Raw genomic sequence first — 16122 nt, forward strand, 5'->3', positions numbered from 1 at the left:
AATTAAGGACTGCAGTGCACTCGATGTGGATGAAAGTCCAGAGGGAGTGGCTTGCAGGTCTTTTGGGAGCAGCCCGGCTGGTACAGGGGGCATTGAAGCTGCCTCTAATGACTTGTGCGTTGCGGCCAGCGCAGGAGAGTGCTTTGCGGTGGACGAGGAGGAGAGGAGCTGAGGGGGCTTTGGGAGGGCTGTAAACATTGAGAACGAAGAGGCATGCTTCATTGCGACGACGAGGAAGGATTTCGAGGAGGAGATGCGCACTGTCCGAAACGTCCAGCTCGTGGAGCATGGCAGCAGGGTTGCGCTGCACCAGCGTGGCAAGCTTTGGGTGAGCTTCAGAAGGTGGATGAAAGGAGGTGTGGTAACTATAGAAGTGTCAATGAGGCATTTTTAGGCACCGTCAAATGAAATTTAACTGCGGTGTTTTTGGCGACGTACTAATTGCGTACAGTGATATCCGACTCGTAAAGAAACCCAATGTAAAACCCGCCGTGGTTGCTTAGTGGCAATGGTGCTGGACTGCTAAGCACGAACACACAGGATTGAATCCCAGCCACAGCAGCAGCATTTTTATGGGGGCGAAAAACACCGGTGTGAGGTGCACGTTGAAGAACCCCAGGTGGTGCACATTTGCGGCGTCACCTACTATGGCGTGCTTCATAATTAGAGCGTGGTTTTGGCACGTAGAATCTCATAATTTAATTTTTGTAACCCAATGAAAAATGAAAAATACCGCGTGACAGCGCTGCCACCCGCATCATAAAGCAGTGCCCACAAATAAGCTGGCTGACAACAACCGATTTGCCTGTCGCAAGGCATCAGAGGCAGCGTATCCCCTTGATGATGGTATGGAAGGAGAACCAGCAGCAGATTTCACGACTTCGCAGCTATTCCTTCCTCTCGTTTCTACGTCACACTTGTTATCTGTCTATCAAGACCGATTAATCTTATTGTTAGCAAAAGCTCCTGGATAACGCGCCCAAAGCGCCGCTCTGACCACGCACGAAACACAAAACGCAATACAATAGGCATAAGAATATTTCAAGATCACGGCTCCGCTCGCACCGCATCGAAAGAGCGCGCGCAACTATATTTTGCCCCGGTAACCTGCTTCAGACGAGAGCGAAATTAAAGGGATGATCTTATTTTTCATTATAGTGTATACGTGCTGCAAAACCAGATTCCTGGCAAAAAATAAAAGCGAAATAAACAGACCGGGAAGCGACTCGTGTGTAGAGAAAAGGCAATACCAGTGGGCTCAAGAAAGCGAATGTAGCACTTCTAAATGAGCCAAATTAACTATCGGGGCGTCTGCAAAAAAAAAAACGTCATCCCTTCATTCTCTGAAGAAGGACGAGCAGCGAAACTGTGGTGTTCTTTACCTCAAGCGACACATCTATGTATATATAAGAACTATTATTATTATTATTATTATTATTATTATTATTATTATTATTATTATTATTATTATTATTATTATTATTATTATTATTATTATTGTGCATCGCTAACCTGCTGTAATAATGTATTGCTTTTTAATAACCGAGGGCGTGTATACCGTATGTATGTGTGTGCGTATGTGTTTATGGATATGTCATATCGGTATATATCTGTGTATATGTGTGTATATCTATGACTATATGGATTGCATTGTACACATTTTTCTTTTTTTCTGTCTGTTCTCTCTCTCTCTTGTCCGCCAATATTATTCTATCAGATCATGTATCGCTCATTTACCACCCTACTAAGATCGCGACCAGGGGTTGTAGTATTTATAAATAAATAAATGAAAATAAATTGAAGTACACAGACAACGAGTACGCGTTCTGACTCTGGAGTAACTTATTCTTATTGTTTTATGAACTAGGGACATTTGTAGGACATTTGTAGGTTTGGCAGACGGGAAATCCACGATATTTACAACTTCACTGCAAACTATATGACTAGGCAATGTGGATGAAAGTCGTTGTAATATTAGTCGTCTTAGCGGCTAATTGTCATATATTTTGTTTTGCGATAGTTTCGATACAACAAGAGTTACAGCTGTTTACTGTAACCATACTCCTTCCGTAAGCGGACATGTATTCACAGGAGACGTGAATTCTGTAATGTTTACAGCTTCACTGTTACCCAAGTAACCAAAACAATATATTAGTTTCGGCGTAATGATATAGTCGTCTTAGCGGCCAATTTCCGCATGATTTTTTTATCCCCGATAACGCGACATTAGATTAAGAGCTACACAGCATTCGCGAGAAACTGGAGACGAACATTTTTTTTGTCTGGACGTGACGCGTAGACGGACGGAAATCGACCACCGCCGGAGGGTAGCTATATACAGATTCGCTGCGATAATCCACGCAGAATCTTCTCTGGGATTTACCTGAATGACGCCTAAGCATTTCTTACTACTAACCTGGTGTTTCGTGGTAATATGCTGGTATGTTTCGTATAATTGCGAGAACGACCGCGAAAGAACCATGCAACGGAGAAGTGCGGTTGCAACAACGAACTGTAAAGTGAGACCTGCACGAGACGATGTAGAATAGGTGATTAGAGGCAACGTTCACTGGTGTTACACATAGCCCGCTGGGGATATGGGCATGGGATAAAATGACTAGGAAGATGTAGCGAATGAAGGAAATTTAAGCAGCATTTATTAGGTAGAAAGAATCATTATGAACCGTAATCAACTGTGTTCCGGCGGCGGCTACTTCTGAGGCGGCCGTGCGGCCCTTATCTTAAAAGACGATCTGCGAAAGCCGTAGAATGCGGAAAGTGCGGAGAGCTCCGTCAGCGCTGTGTTCTCGCCGCTTCGTTGGCGTAGAAGGCAGAGGCTTCACGTAGGTGAATACGCTCGCTGTTGCGGGCGCTATGCTGAACTTGATCGTCTTGCGGGACGAAAGGAGGGACGGTTTTTCTGTTGGATAAGGAGAGAAATGCTTGCGCATTTTAAAGCATCAGATTTCAGTGTGCCCTTATTATCTATGAATTCGGAAGTGCCTTTGAACACCAGCTGCTGCTTAGACGAAGCGTTCGAATAAGTCTCCTTCTGCAGCTACGCAGTACTAAGTCCGCATTATCACACTTTCAGTGGCTTTCTTGATGACCGACGCTGAAATTCTACGGCATGCATCCCTCACCTTGCCTTGAGCTCATCTGAAATCCGTCTCAATCATGTAAATGCGATTTTTCGCATAACCCTAAAGAAGCAAAACGAGTGTAGAGAGGTCAGGTGACCAAGCCGGCCAATTTACACTGCCATGCCTTTCAAATTATTGCGCACGAAAAGTCGCATCCAGCCAGTTTCGTGCTCGGCTGCTGCTGTGTGCTGGTACCACAGAAGCGGAAGGCGTCACCACCGGAGTTTCACTGAGAAACTTGTCCCCAACTCCTTCAAGGATTTCGTCCACGCAACGCTGTCCATTCAGTGTGTCATCGAAGAAGATGGGACTGATTATTAGCACCGGCGTAAATGCCGCTCCGCACACTGAACGACCACTAGTACTGGTGCCGATGCTGACTGCGATTTACTCAGAGTGTATTGGGGTAACTGCAATAGTGTGCATTATGCAACTTAACCTGGCCGTTTCGAGAAAATTTGCTTAATCTGTACCCTCGATGGTGCTCAAGAGGTCCGGTGACTGATCGGCCTTTGTGAGGACCCAACTCGAGAAATCTAGGCGATTCTGTATCCCTCATGTTGCCCAAGAGGTGCGGTGACTCATCGGCCTTTGTGAGGATCCAACTCGATAAATTTACACGATTCTGCAGGTCCTCTTTCGAGCATTGCTGCAGGTTAAGATGGTACGGGTGGAAGGGCGAGTCGTTTAGAATCCTCAAAACTGATTACTTGGAAACTGGCACCTGGGTGGCCACGCCCCGCATGCTAGCATGGAGGTTTGAGGCCATAAATCCTTTAACATCCGCGCGTAGGCTAGCACTCAGGAAGCGAGTCCTCCGGCGCTGTTTCTGGAAGCTACCGGTCTGTTTCAGGTTTTAGAAATTTCTCATTAGAGTCACTGTGTTTGTCGTACCGGCGCACTTCCATGACTGATTTATATTTCCGGCCTTCTTTTTCGTAACATTAGCATCTGCCAAGGCCGGGTCATGTTTTCCTTTTGCTCATTCGAGAAAGGCACAGCGACTGGGGCTAAACAAAACGCACCTTTAAATCTTTGCACTGATGTTGTCGATTCGCTTTTACGGAGATAGGTTTTGGGGCAAAAAGAGAAAGAAACATCCATGGACTTTATCTACGCTACGACAACAGCTACCATAGCTTGTTTCCAACTAACACCAAACGCGACGTGTTATTTTAACCGGGGCGCGGCGTTTAAGGAACGAGCTCGATCACGTTTTTTCTTTATTTCCTTCATTTCGTTCTGGCTAACACAGAGGGAACTTGTTCGAGGGCGGTGCTTCATGAAGTGCGTGGGAGTGTAGTCCCGTGGTATTTTTTTCGTATTTCGCGGGGGCTTGCTCGTCAGTCGGAAAAAGTAAGTAAGCAAGTGGTACGTCGCTGAAAACAGCGAATTAAATATTTCTTGTCTCTGCCTACAAATGCCTCATTGAGACTTTGATAATATGTACTGTACGTCTCGAGTTAGGTCATTAATCACAAGTAGCTGATTAAATCTCAGTAATTAAAAAAAATACTGGCTGAGGAAACAATACGCGCTATGATTTCTTCCAGTAGGGCAACTGCTCATTTCCTGTAATCTGGGTGCACGAAGTTGATTGGAAATCTTTCTATACATTTATGACTTCTGTGTGCAAGTGACGATGCTTCCATCCTTAATAAATGTTCTAAATTATTACAAGAGTTTTCATTTCTTGGGTCGTTAGCATTGCTTACTGGAAAGCGAAGCAATACTGAGACACATACTATTCACGTGCATTTCACTCGCCCTTCATAAGACTCTGCTGATGAGGTCACTGAATTCTGCACGTTTTTTCAAGGTCAAAAAAGCACGCAAGGCAATTTCAAGTGAGCTGAACACACAGCAGCATATTCGTTTTCTAGGCATAGACTATCCATACATTTAGAGATAATTTTTGATTGGCAATCTCATTATCTTTCAAAAATAAACTAAACTTTGTTCTGTATGTATATTTAATTTAATTGTGTATGTTAATGGTATTTACAGTATAAATATAAAACAATGCAGAAGTGAGAAAGTGCGGATGAGGAAGACGTCGCTAGTGTTCTAATGAACTTGTCCTCCTATAGTCAAGATTTTTCAGAAATTCAACAAAAGTATGAATCACCTATAGTGAAGCCCGCGCCAATGATTATGCAGTAAACTATTAGCCGCAATAAAATTTCAAGTAAGAAGTTCATGCGAGTCAAAAGAAACCTTAAAAGATGTGGGTGGCAAAAGTCTGATGAGAACATTTAAGGTGTTTGTGTGTCGGGGGTGCGGGGCAGAACAGGCTTCGGCCGCGCAGGGGGGGAGGGGGGGGGCGCTTCCGCCTCCTCGAAGTCACCCTATAGTTGGCGCCTATGCCTGCAGTCACCTCCAGTAGTCGCCCACTTCCATGAAGACGTCGACAGTGAAATCCACTCCGATGAAAGTAACCTATGTCTCGGCACTGTCCTAGCCCACAGACGGATTTGAAAGGGTCATTGCTTGTCCTAGCCGGTCGCTGTGGAAAGTGGAAGCGAATTATTCTACGAGGGAAAAAGAATGTCTTGTCATTAGTTGGGTCCCATGAAATTCCGCCCATACCAATATAGCCTTAGAGATAGGGACTCAGATTCCAAGAATTATAAGTTCCTGTCGTCTACAAGTCTTCACGGAAGTACTCGGATGCCCACTTGCCTGTAGCGCATCCCCACTGATCCGCCACGCCAGGACGATGAAGATGACGACACCTTCGTGAGAACAATAAGCATGGAAAACTTCGCGGAACGACAACGGTCAGACCCGCAGCTAAACAGCTTCGTCGACTACTTCGAATTCAAAACTGGCGTTGTCCCTAGGGAATTGAGGCAAGGATTCTTTTCTTTTTCCCTGCAAAACGGCGTTCTTGTGAAGAATTTCCCACTTGTGCGCGCCAACTACCTTTTCATTGTGCCCTCAGCACTGCATCCAGGGGTTCCGCCCACTCTACATGACAATACAACCACTCGGCACCTCGGATACTCCTGTGCACTATGGAATATAGAAGTGCAATATTGCTGGCCGTGCCTGAACGCCGATGTAGCCCAACACGTCCGGACATGCCGAGACTGCCAGCGACACTAGACAGCACAAATGAGGCCACAGGGATTGCTGTATCCAATCGAGGCATCTTGCCGACCATTGCACCATATCGGGATGGACTTGCTGCGGCCATTTCCGATGTCGATATCAAGGAATAGGCCAATTGTCGTGGCTATCAACTACGTTACCCACTAAGCAGAAACGAAAGCACTACCCAAAGGCACCGCGGCCGAAGTGTCGAAATTTTCGTCGAGGGCACCCTGTTTCGACATGGTGCTCCAGAAGACCTGATCACCGACAGAGGAGGAGGAGATAACTTTATTGGGTCCTGAGGAACCCCTTCCCACCCACTCTTGGTTTAGTGGTCGGCAGGGGTCGCGGGCCGCATCCACATTGGGACGGGAAGCCCGTGAGCCTCCGCCCTTTCGTGAGCCCTCTGGACGGCCTGGAGCTGGGTCTGGTGGTCGTCGACAGAAGAAATTATTTTACGGCGGAGCTTACTCAAGCCATCCTGCACTGCATACAGACAATTATCGCAGGACGACCGCCTACCACTCGCACACGGACGGCCTTACAAAGCGCCAGAATAAGACCCTCGTCGACATGTTATTGAGGTACGTCAACGTCGAACATAAAAGCTGGGATGCGGTCCTCCTCAACGTAACTTTCGCTTAAACATGATGGTGGAAGAAACAACGCAGATCACGCCGTTCAAGCTGGTTTACGGAAGGAAGGCGACGACGGCATTTGAAGCCTTGCTGCCACACGTTCCCATTACCGACAAAGAAAATCTTGACGTCGCCGCCTATGCGCAGCGCGCCCAAACGGCATAATCTGCCCGTGTGCGCATCGAAAGGCAGGAAAGGAGGGACAGCTGAGACTACACTCTTCGACGGATGCTACGTGGAATACCGAATCGACGACCGTGTTCGCGTTCGGATTACGATGCGCACACGCCGACTTACAAAGTTTCGCGACGCTATTGCGCATCCCACAAATTCATCCGCCGCATTCGACTATGAGTGTGCGCCAGGGGATATTTCGCAATTACAGCACCGCAGCGCACGACCTGAAGTGCACGTGGGGCTCCTTACGCCTTTCTACGCCAGCTGAAGTACATTGTTTCTTTCTTGTTTCTTTACTACTCGTCTTTCGATTTACAACGCCGCTCTTAGGCGCCCGTTCCTGTGTTGAGTGCCAGCGTACCTCGGCGTAACCAAGCGAATGAGCAAAGCGGAGGATGAGAGAACGAACGCGGAGCGCAGCGGGAAATGAAGGGCGGCGAGAGCGAAGAGAGCGCGACGAGGAAGGCGGAAGAGGGTGCAGCAGAAGAATGAGGAGGAGATCGGAGGAGAAGAGTATGACGAGAGGGTGAAGAGGAAAGTGGAGTGGCGCGAGGGACGCGCTCCACAGCGGCGACCAGGCATGTAGAGAGCGCGTAAGCGGATACCGTATATGGAAAGAAAGCGCTGGCATGGGCTTCGGACCAATTGGGCATAGGCTACTTTGCCTGCGCCGCCTCCGCTAGAGATTCCAAGCAGTGTGTTCCCGCGTGTACGTTTTCTTTTTCGCTGAAGTGACTGTTGTTCACAAGCTAACAAAGGTTAAACGTTATGGCTCGCCACAGAATGAGTCTGCATGTGTCGGAAGTTTCACGTACGCTATTGGTGGTTCTATCCGTGGTCTGTTCTTACGGAGCCTTGTGTAATCCGATTGAATCAGTGGCGCGAATTTTTTCGTACTGTCTGGAAGGCACGCGGGCACCAGCAATTATAATTCATCATCATCATTAGCAGTGGCGTAGCTAGCTCGTCTGGCACCCGGGGCCCATAGGTCTTCTGTCACCCCCCCCCGGGTGTAGCTGGCGGAAAGAGGGGTGTCTTCAGACGTATATGACACCCCCCCCCCTATGGACCCCCTACACCCGGGGCCCACGGCCCCCCGGCCCCCCCTGTTGCTACGCCACTGATCATTAGTCTGGTTACGCCCACTGCAGGGCAAAGGCCCCTCCCATTCTTCTCCGACTATCCCGGTCATGAGCTAATTGTGGCCGTGTTGTCCCTGCAAACTTCTTAATCTCATCCGCCCACCTAAAGTTTTGCCGCCCCCTGCTACGTTTTCCTTCTCTTGGAATCCAGTCCGTAACTATTAAAGACTATCGGTTATCTTCCCTCCTTACTACATGTCCCGCCCATGCCCATTTCTATTTCTTGATTTCAACTAACATGTCATTGCCTCGCGTTTGTTCCCTCACCCAGCCTGCTCTTTTCTTATCCCTTAACGTTACATCCATCCTTCTTCTTTCCATAGCTCGTTGCGTCGTCCTAAATTTAAGTAGAACCCTTTTCTTAAGCCTCCAGGTTTCTGCGCCGTAAGTGATTATTGATAAGACACAGCTGTTATACACTTTTCTATTGAGGGATAAAAGGAACCTGCTGTTCATGATCTGAGAATGCCTGCCAAATGCACCCCAGCCCATTCCTATTCTTCTGATTATTTCAGTCTCAAGATCAGGATCCGTGGTCACTACCTGCCCTAAGTAGATATATTCTCTTACCACTTCCAATGCCTCGCTACCTATCGTAAACTAGTGTTCTCTTCCGCGACTGGTAAAGGTTACTTTAGTTTTCTTCAAATTAATTTTTATACCGAACCTTCTGCTTTTCCTGTCCAGGTCAGTGAGTAGGCATTGTAATTCGTCCCCTGAGTTACTAAGCAAGGCAATATCATCAGCGAATCGTAAGTTACTAAGGTATTCTCCCATAATTCTTATCCCCAATTCTAACCAACCCAGGTCTCGGCATACCTCCAGTAAACACGCTGTGAATAGCATTGGAGAGATCCTATCTCCATGCCTGATGCCCTTCTTTATTGCGATTCTGTTGCTTTCTTTATGGAGGACTACGGTGGCTGTGGAGCCGCTATAGATATTTTTCTGTATTTTTGCATCCGGCTCGTTTACACCCTGATTCCGAAATGCCTCCATGACTGCTGAGGCATCGAGTGAATCAAAGGATTCCTGGTAATCAATAAAAGCTATATATAAGGGTTGTTTATATTCCGCACATTTATCTATTACCTGATTGATAGTGTGATTAGGGTCTATAGTTGAGTAGCCTTCATGAATTCCTGCATGGTCCTTTGGCTGACAGATTTCTAAGGTGTTCCTAATTCTATTTACGATTACCTTAGTAAATAATTTGTAGGCAACGGACAGTAAGCTGATCGGTCTATAATTTTTCATGTCTTTACCATCCCGTTTCTTATTGTTTAGGAATATGCTGGCGTTCTTCCAAGATTCCGGTGTGCTTGAGGTCATGACGCATTGCGTATACAGGGTAGCCAGTTTTTCTAGACCAATATTCCCACCATCCTTCAAGACGTTTTCTGTTACCTGATCCTCCCTAGCTGCCTTCCCCCTTTGCATAGCTCCCTGGCTTTCTTTACTTCTTCCGGCGTTACTTGTCGGATATCAAATTCCTCTATACTATTTTCTCTTTCATTATCGTCGTGGGTGCCAGTGGTACTGCATGCATCTCTATAGAGCTCCCCAGCCACTTGAGCTATCTCATCCTTATTAGTAATGATATTGCCGGCTTTACCTTTTAACGCATACATCTGATTCTTGCTGATTCGTAGTTTCTTCTTCACTGCTTTTAATCTTCCGCCGTTTCTAAAAGCATGTTCAATTCTATCCGCATAATACTTCTTTATGTGAGCTGCCTTACGCTTGTTGATTAACTTCGAAAATTCTGTCATTTCTATTCTAGCTGTAGGGTTAGAGGCTTTCATACATTGGCGTTCCTTAATCAGATCTTTATCAGATCAGATGCTAGGGTTAGCGCAGGGTATAAGGTCTATTTCATTTGTAGTCTCGCATTGGGGCGACTGGGGCGATATCCACTTTCGGCTATCCCGCTTGCGGAAGAAGGTATTTATTATACGCATATTATTGCGTTCTGCAAACTCTACTAATAACTCTCCCCTGCTATTCCATGAACCTATGCAATATCCGCCCACTGACTAGTCTCCAGCTTGCTTCTTGCCTACCCAGACATTGAGGCCGCCCAACAGTATAGTGCATTTTGTTTTGACTTTACCCATCCACGATTTCACGTCTTTCATAGAAGCTTTCAACTTCATGGTCATCATGGCTGGATGTAGGGGCGTAAGCCTGTACGACCGTCAATTTGTAACTCTTATTAAGTTTCACAAGACCTGCCACCCTCTTGTTAATGTTATAGAGTTCCTGTATGTTACCAGCTGTATCCTTATTAATCAGGAATCGGACCCCGAGTTGTCGTCTCTTCGCTAAGCTCCGGAAGCACAGGACATGCCCGCTTTTCAGCCCTGTGTATGCTTTTTTTGTCCTCCTAACCTCACCGAGCCCTATTGTATCCCACTTCATCATCAGTCTGGTTACGCCCACTGCAGGTCATTACTACTTGGGGCCGTGTTGTCCCTGGTAGCTTCTTAGCCTCATCCGCCCACCTAACTTTCTGCCGCCCCCTGCTGCCCTTCCCTTCCCTTGGAATCCAGTCCGTAGATTGCGTGCTGTTAGCCTAAATTGCTTAAAATGCATCGTCGGCTGTCAAACGATATTTCACACCTTGCCGTAGTAGTCCAATAGGGCAGTGGTGCCGTGTCGAGATGCAGAAAGAATGCAAGTATATGCCTGGAGCCCAACAAGCTAGGTTAAATTAAAAAGAAAGTGCGAAAACAGAGACGCGTCGCCGATCAGGTGAACTTGAAAAGCGCAGCCGGCCTCGCTGGCTTTGGTGGACTGTCTGGCGCACCACGCATACATCTGGTTCGTCTTGCATGGCGTTTGCTTGTTGCTAGATAATGCAAGAAAAGTTGCAATGTATAGGTTCATTTGTATGCAGAAGTTTGTATAATTAACGGAAAAGAATAAAAATTACAATAAAAATTAGCTGGTAAAAGGTTTTATTTCACATTTTTATTCTCCAGTGCTCACGGCAGCGAACGGTGCCATTAGTACTAACGTGGCTGAACAGGCTGCATATCTGTGTAGCCTCAAACTGCAGCCCATTATTCGCATTCATAGCCCCTACCACTATGTGTGAAAACATTTTGATGATTCGTTTTACGGACTATGGTTAGATGCTGCTCGGAAATTGAACGGTTTCTGAAAAACCGTGATCCATATTCTTTTGTGGTTGAGTGTAGATTATGCTTTGTTGCCCAGAAAGATCATAACACTACAGAACGCGTTTTACGTATTAGTAAAGTGCACCTTGAATCGTTCCTCTCACTGGCTCTAGTACATGATTGTGTGTCCTCGCGAACTTTTCAATAATAATTTCATGAAATGGCTTCAAGCAACAATAAGGCGTAATGTCACCGTTATCATCTCTACATTGTGATGCGTGTTTTTGCAGGGAAGCTCTTAAGAGCTTCTTCCCCCAGGAACGTGTTCGTGCGTTGACAAAAAAAAAAACGATCGTCATCAGCATTGCCTCCAGCATCATTAGAACTGGCTCCAGCGATACCGTCTTCCACAGCTGGCTCGTTGGCGTCCCTCGGCGCTACCGCGCAAACGCGCTCGTTCCACTGCTCCCGCGTTCATCCCTGTCAATAATTAATAAGCAAATTATTCATTATTTTGGAGCACGAACAGGTAACCAATTTCATACAGAGTTAAAGCGAAGCTGTTAAAGGCTAGTTCCCCTACATCGTGTCCGCGCGTATACACAAAACTCCCCACACATGGGCCGATCCCAAAGATAGTGCAATACCGGGACGACCCGCTGCGGAAGTGAACCAGCAGCATTCCCCATACATTCCCCATACATTCGCCAGATCATGAAACGCCAATGCATGAAAGCCTCTAACCCTACAGCTAGGATATAAATGGCAGATCTTTCGTAGTTAATCAACAAGCGCAAGACAGCTGACATAAGGAAATAAAATATTGAGAGAATTGAACATACTCTCAGGAACGGAGGAAGCCTAAAAGCAGTGAAGACGAAACTAGGAACAGGCAAGAATCAGATGTATGCGTTAAGAGACAAAGCCGGCAATATCATTACTGATATGGATGAGATAGTTCAAGTGGCTGAGGAATTCTATAGAGATTTATACAGTACCAGTGTCACCCACGAGTGCAATGGAAGAGAGAATGGTATAGAGGAATTTGACATCCGACAAGTAACGCCGGAAGAAGTAAAGAAAGCCTAGGGAGCTACGCAAAGGAGGAAGGCAGCTGAGGAGGATCAGGTTACAGCAGATTGGTTGTAGGATGGTGGGCAGATTGTTCTAGAAAAACTGGCCACCCTGTATACGCAATGCCTCATGACCTCGAGTGTACCGGAAACTTGGAAGAACGCCAACATAATACTAATCCATAAGAAAGGGGATGCCAAAGACTGGAAAAATTATAAACCGATCCGCTTACTGTCCGTTGCCTACAAAGTATTTACTAACGTAATCGCAAATAGAATCAGAAAGACCTTAGACTTCTGTCTACCAAAAGACCACGCAGGATTCCGTAAAGGCTACTCAACAATACACCATCTTCACACTATCAATCAGGTGATAGAGAAATGTGCGAAATATAAACAACTCTGATATATAGCTTTCAATGATTACAAGAAAGCGTTTGATTAAGTCGAAACCTCCGCAGTCTTGGAGGCATTACAGAATCAGGGTGTCGACGAGCGGTATGTAAAAATATTGCAAAATATTTATAGCGGCTCCACAGCCACCGTAGTCCTCCATAAAGAAAGCAACAAAATTCCAATAAAGAAAGGCGTCAGGCAGGGTTATGCGATCTCTCCCATGCTATTCACAGCGTGTTTACAGGAGGTATTCAGAGACGCGGATTGGGAAGCATTATCGATAAGAGTTAATGAAGAATACCTTAGGAACTTGCGATTTTCTGATGATATTGCCTCGCTTAGTAACTCAGGGGACCAATTTCAATGCACGCTCACTGACCGGGAGAGGTAAAGCGGAATGGTGGCTCTAAAAATAAATCTGAAGAAAACTAAAGTAATGTTAACAGTCTCGGAAGACAACAGCAGTTTACGATAGGTAGCGAGGCACTGGAAGTGGCAGGGGAATGGATCTACTTAGGACAGGTAGTGATCGCTGATCCGTATCATGAGACTGAAATAATCAGAAGAATGAAAATGGGCTGGGGTGCGTTTGCCAGGCATTCTCAGATCATGAATTGCAAGTTGCCATTATCCCTCAAGAGAAAAGTGTGTAACGGCTGTGGCTTACCAGTGCTCACGTACGGGGCACAAACCTAGAGGCTTACGAAAAGGGTTCTACTTAAATTGAAGACGATGAAACGAGCTATGGAAAGAATAATGATGGGTGTAACGTTAAGGGATAAAAAAAGAGCATATTAGGTAAGGGAACAAACGCGAGTTAATAGCATCTTAGTTGAAATCAAAAAAAAAGAAATGGGCATGGGCGGGACATGTAATGAGGTGGGAAGATAACCGATGGTCATTAAGGGTTACGAACTGGATTCCAAGAGAAGGAAAACGTAGCAGGGGGCGGAAAAACTTTAGGTGGCCGGATGAGATTAAGAAGTTTGCAGGGACAACATGGCCACAATTAGCTCATGACCAGGGTAGTTGGAGAAGTATGGGAGGTGCCTTTGCTCTACAGTGGGCGTAGCCAGGCTGATGATGTTGACGATGATACATTCGCCGGTGAACCAGGCGTTAATCACTGCCCATACGTGGGCCGATCATGAAGCTAGTGCAATACCGGGCCGACCCGTGGCGGAGGTGAACCAAGTGTTAAGCACACCCCATACGTGGGCCGATACCGAAGATAGTGTAATACCGCTCCGACCCGCGGCGGAGGTGAACCAGGCATTAAGCACTCCCCCTACGTGGGCCGATCCCGAAGATAGTGAAATTGCGGGCTGACCCGCAGCGGAGGTGAACCAGACATTAACCACTCTCCGCCCGTGGCCCGATACTGAATATAGTCCAATGCTGGGCAGACCCGTGGCGGAGATGAATCAGGCGTTTAGCCCTCCCCATGCGTGCACCGATTCCAAAGATATTTCTATGGCGGGCCTAGCCGCGGTGGAGGCGCAGTTCCCCATTAAGGGGCCCACATAGACAGCTTCGCTGGTCATCCTTCTTCCGAGAGTGGAAGGGCACTGAGTCTTCTATTTTTTAATTTCTCAGGGCAATAAGAAATCAAAGATCATCAATGCGCCGGGGTTAGCTCTACTGACACACAAAAAGCTATCCTTACCCGCCGTGGTTGCTCATGGGCTATGGTGTTCGGCTGCTGAGCACGAGGTGGTGGGATCGAATCGCGGCTTCGGCGGCCGCATTTCGATGGGGGCGAAATGCGAAAACACCCGTGTACTTAGATTTAGGTGCACGCTAAAGAACCCCAGGTGGTCGAAATTTCCGGTGTCCCCCACTACGGCGTGCCTCATAATCAGAAAGTGGTTTTGGCACGTAAAACCTCATAATTTTTTTAAGAAAGCTATCCTATCGCCTACAAGAGAGAATAACTTTCCTCCGGCTTTCCGGCGTTTCCTTAACAATAAAACGGACAAATATTTTTATAGGGAGCAGCACTGGTCACCACAAAAATACACGTTATAATGTAATGGAATCATTATCTGAAACCACCTCATCAAGTGTTCACAGTGAAGCTCTTATGGGCTACTTCCCCCAGGATCGTGTACGCGTGTTAACACTAGACTACCACCATAAGGATTGGCTCTAGCTTCGCCGTCTTCTATACAGCTGGCTTGTAGGCGCGCCTCTGCGGCACTGCGCCAGCGCACTCATGCCGCTGTTCGCGCGCTCGTCGTTGTCATTAAGTAATTAATTAACATACACGAAGACGTAAGCAACTTTACAGCAAATTACAGCGAAGCAGTTAAGAGCTAGTTCCCTCAGAATTGTGTCCGTGTACGCGCTTGACCATAATCTACTATGCGTAACCAACTTGCCGAAAAGTCTGTACGAAAGCCGGAAAAGAGCCCCAGAAGGAGGAGGAGGAGGAGGAATAGACTTTATTTGTGCACAGCAGATTAGAGACCTAGGCCTCTACCTAAATGACGGCCTCGAGCCCTTGGGCCCTGGCGGCATCTTCGGCCTGCTGGATTGCCTTGCGTTGGTCTTCCGGTGCACAGCTGAGCAACGCGGTCTCCCACTGCTCTCTGGTTTTAATTATTTTATTCTGTATGGGTGTACGAGGACAAGCCCATACCATGTGTTGTAGGTCCGCCCTTTCTTCACAGAATCTACATCTATCCGTGTAAAGGTCCGGGTAGTAGCGGTGGTAGGCCACCGGGTTCGGATATATATCTGTTTGTAAGAGGCGCCATGCCGTCGCTTGCCGTCTATTTAACGAGGAGTGTGCCGGGGGGAAGTGGGCCCTTCCCAATTTATAGTGTTTGGTGATCTCGTTAAAGCTCGTCATCCGGTCTCTCTCCGTTCCCAGTATTTGTTGCGTGTCACCTGCTCGGCCTGTCAGTTCTCGAGCCAGGTTGTGCGCTATTTCGTTCCCGGGAAGGGAGGAGTGTGCGGGTGCCCATATAATGTGAATGTCGCAATCTTCACGAAAGTTGTTTAAAATTCTGAGTGCTTCCGGCGAGATTCTTCCTTTTGCATAGTTCTTGACTGCTGTCTTGCAGTCGCTTACTACGATGTTGGCTTCCGTGGAGGCTATTGCCAGTGCTAAGGCAGCTTCCTCCGCCACCTCTGCCTTCCATGTTTTCACCGTCCCACTAACTCTGCAGTCACCCTCTAGACTCGTAGCAACTATCGACATACTCTGTCCATTTGCGTACTCCGCCGCGTCCACATAGACCACGTCCCTGGCATAACGGAATCTTTTGTGGAGAGCTCTCGCTCGTGCGTTTCTTCGATCTTGGTGAAACTCCGGGTGCATGTTTCTG

The 16122-nt window shown here is 46.9% G+C and overlaps 1 protein-coding gene across 1 annotated transcript in view; it reads left to right on the forward strand.

Moving 5' to 3' along the window:
* The first annotated feature begins 309 nt into the window (after positions 1-309).
* Positions 310-16122, forward strand: part of LOC135895855 (uncharacterized) — a 56760-nt gene continuing 40947 nt past the window's right edge. Inside the window, exon 1 of the mRNA XM_070532955.1 lies at positions 310-328. The gene's annotated coding sequence lies outside the window, so the exon portion shown is untranslated. The remainder of the gene's footprint in view (positions 329-16122) is intronic.

Source organism: Dermacentor albipictus, chromosome 2, assembly GCF_038994185.2.
Source record: "Dermacentor albipictus isolate Rhodes 1998 colony chromosome 2, USDA_Dalb.pri_finalv2, whole genome shotgun sequence".
Taxonomy (NCBI): Eukaryota; Metazoa; Arthropoda; class Arachnida; order Ixodida; family Ixodidae; genus Dermacentor; species Dermacentor albipictus.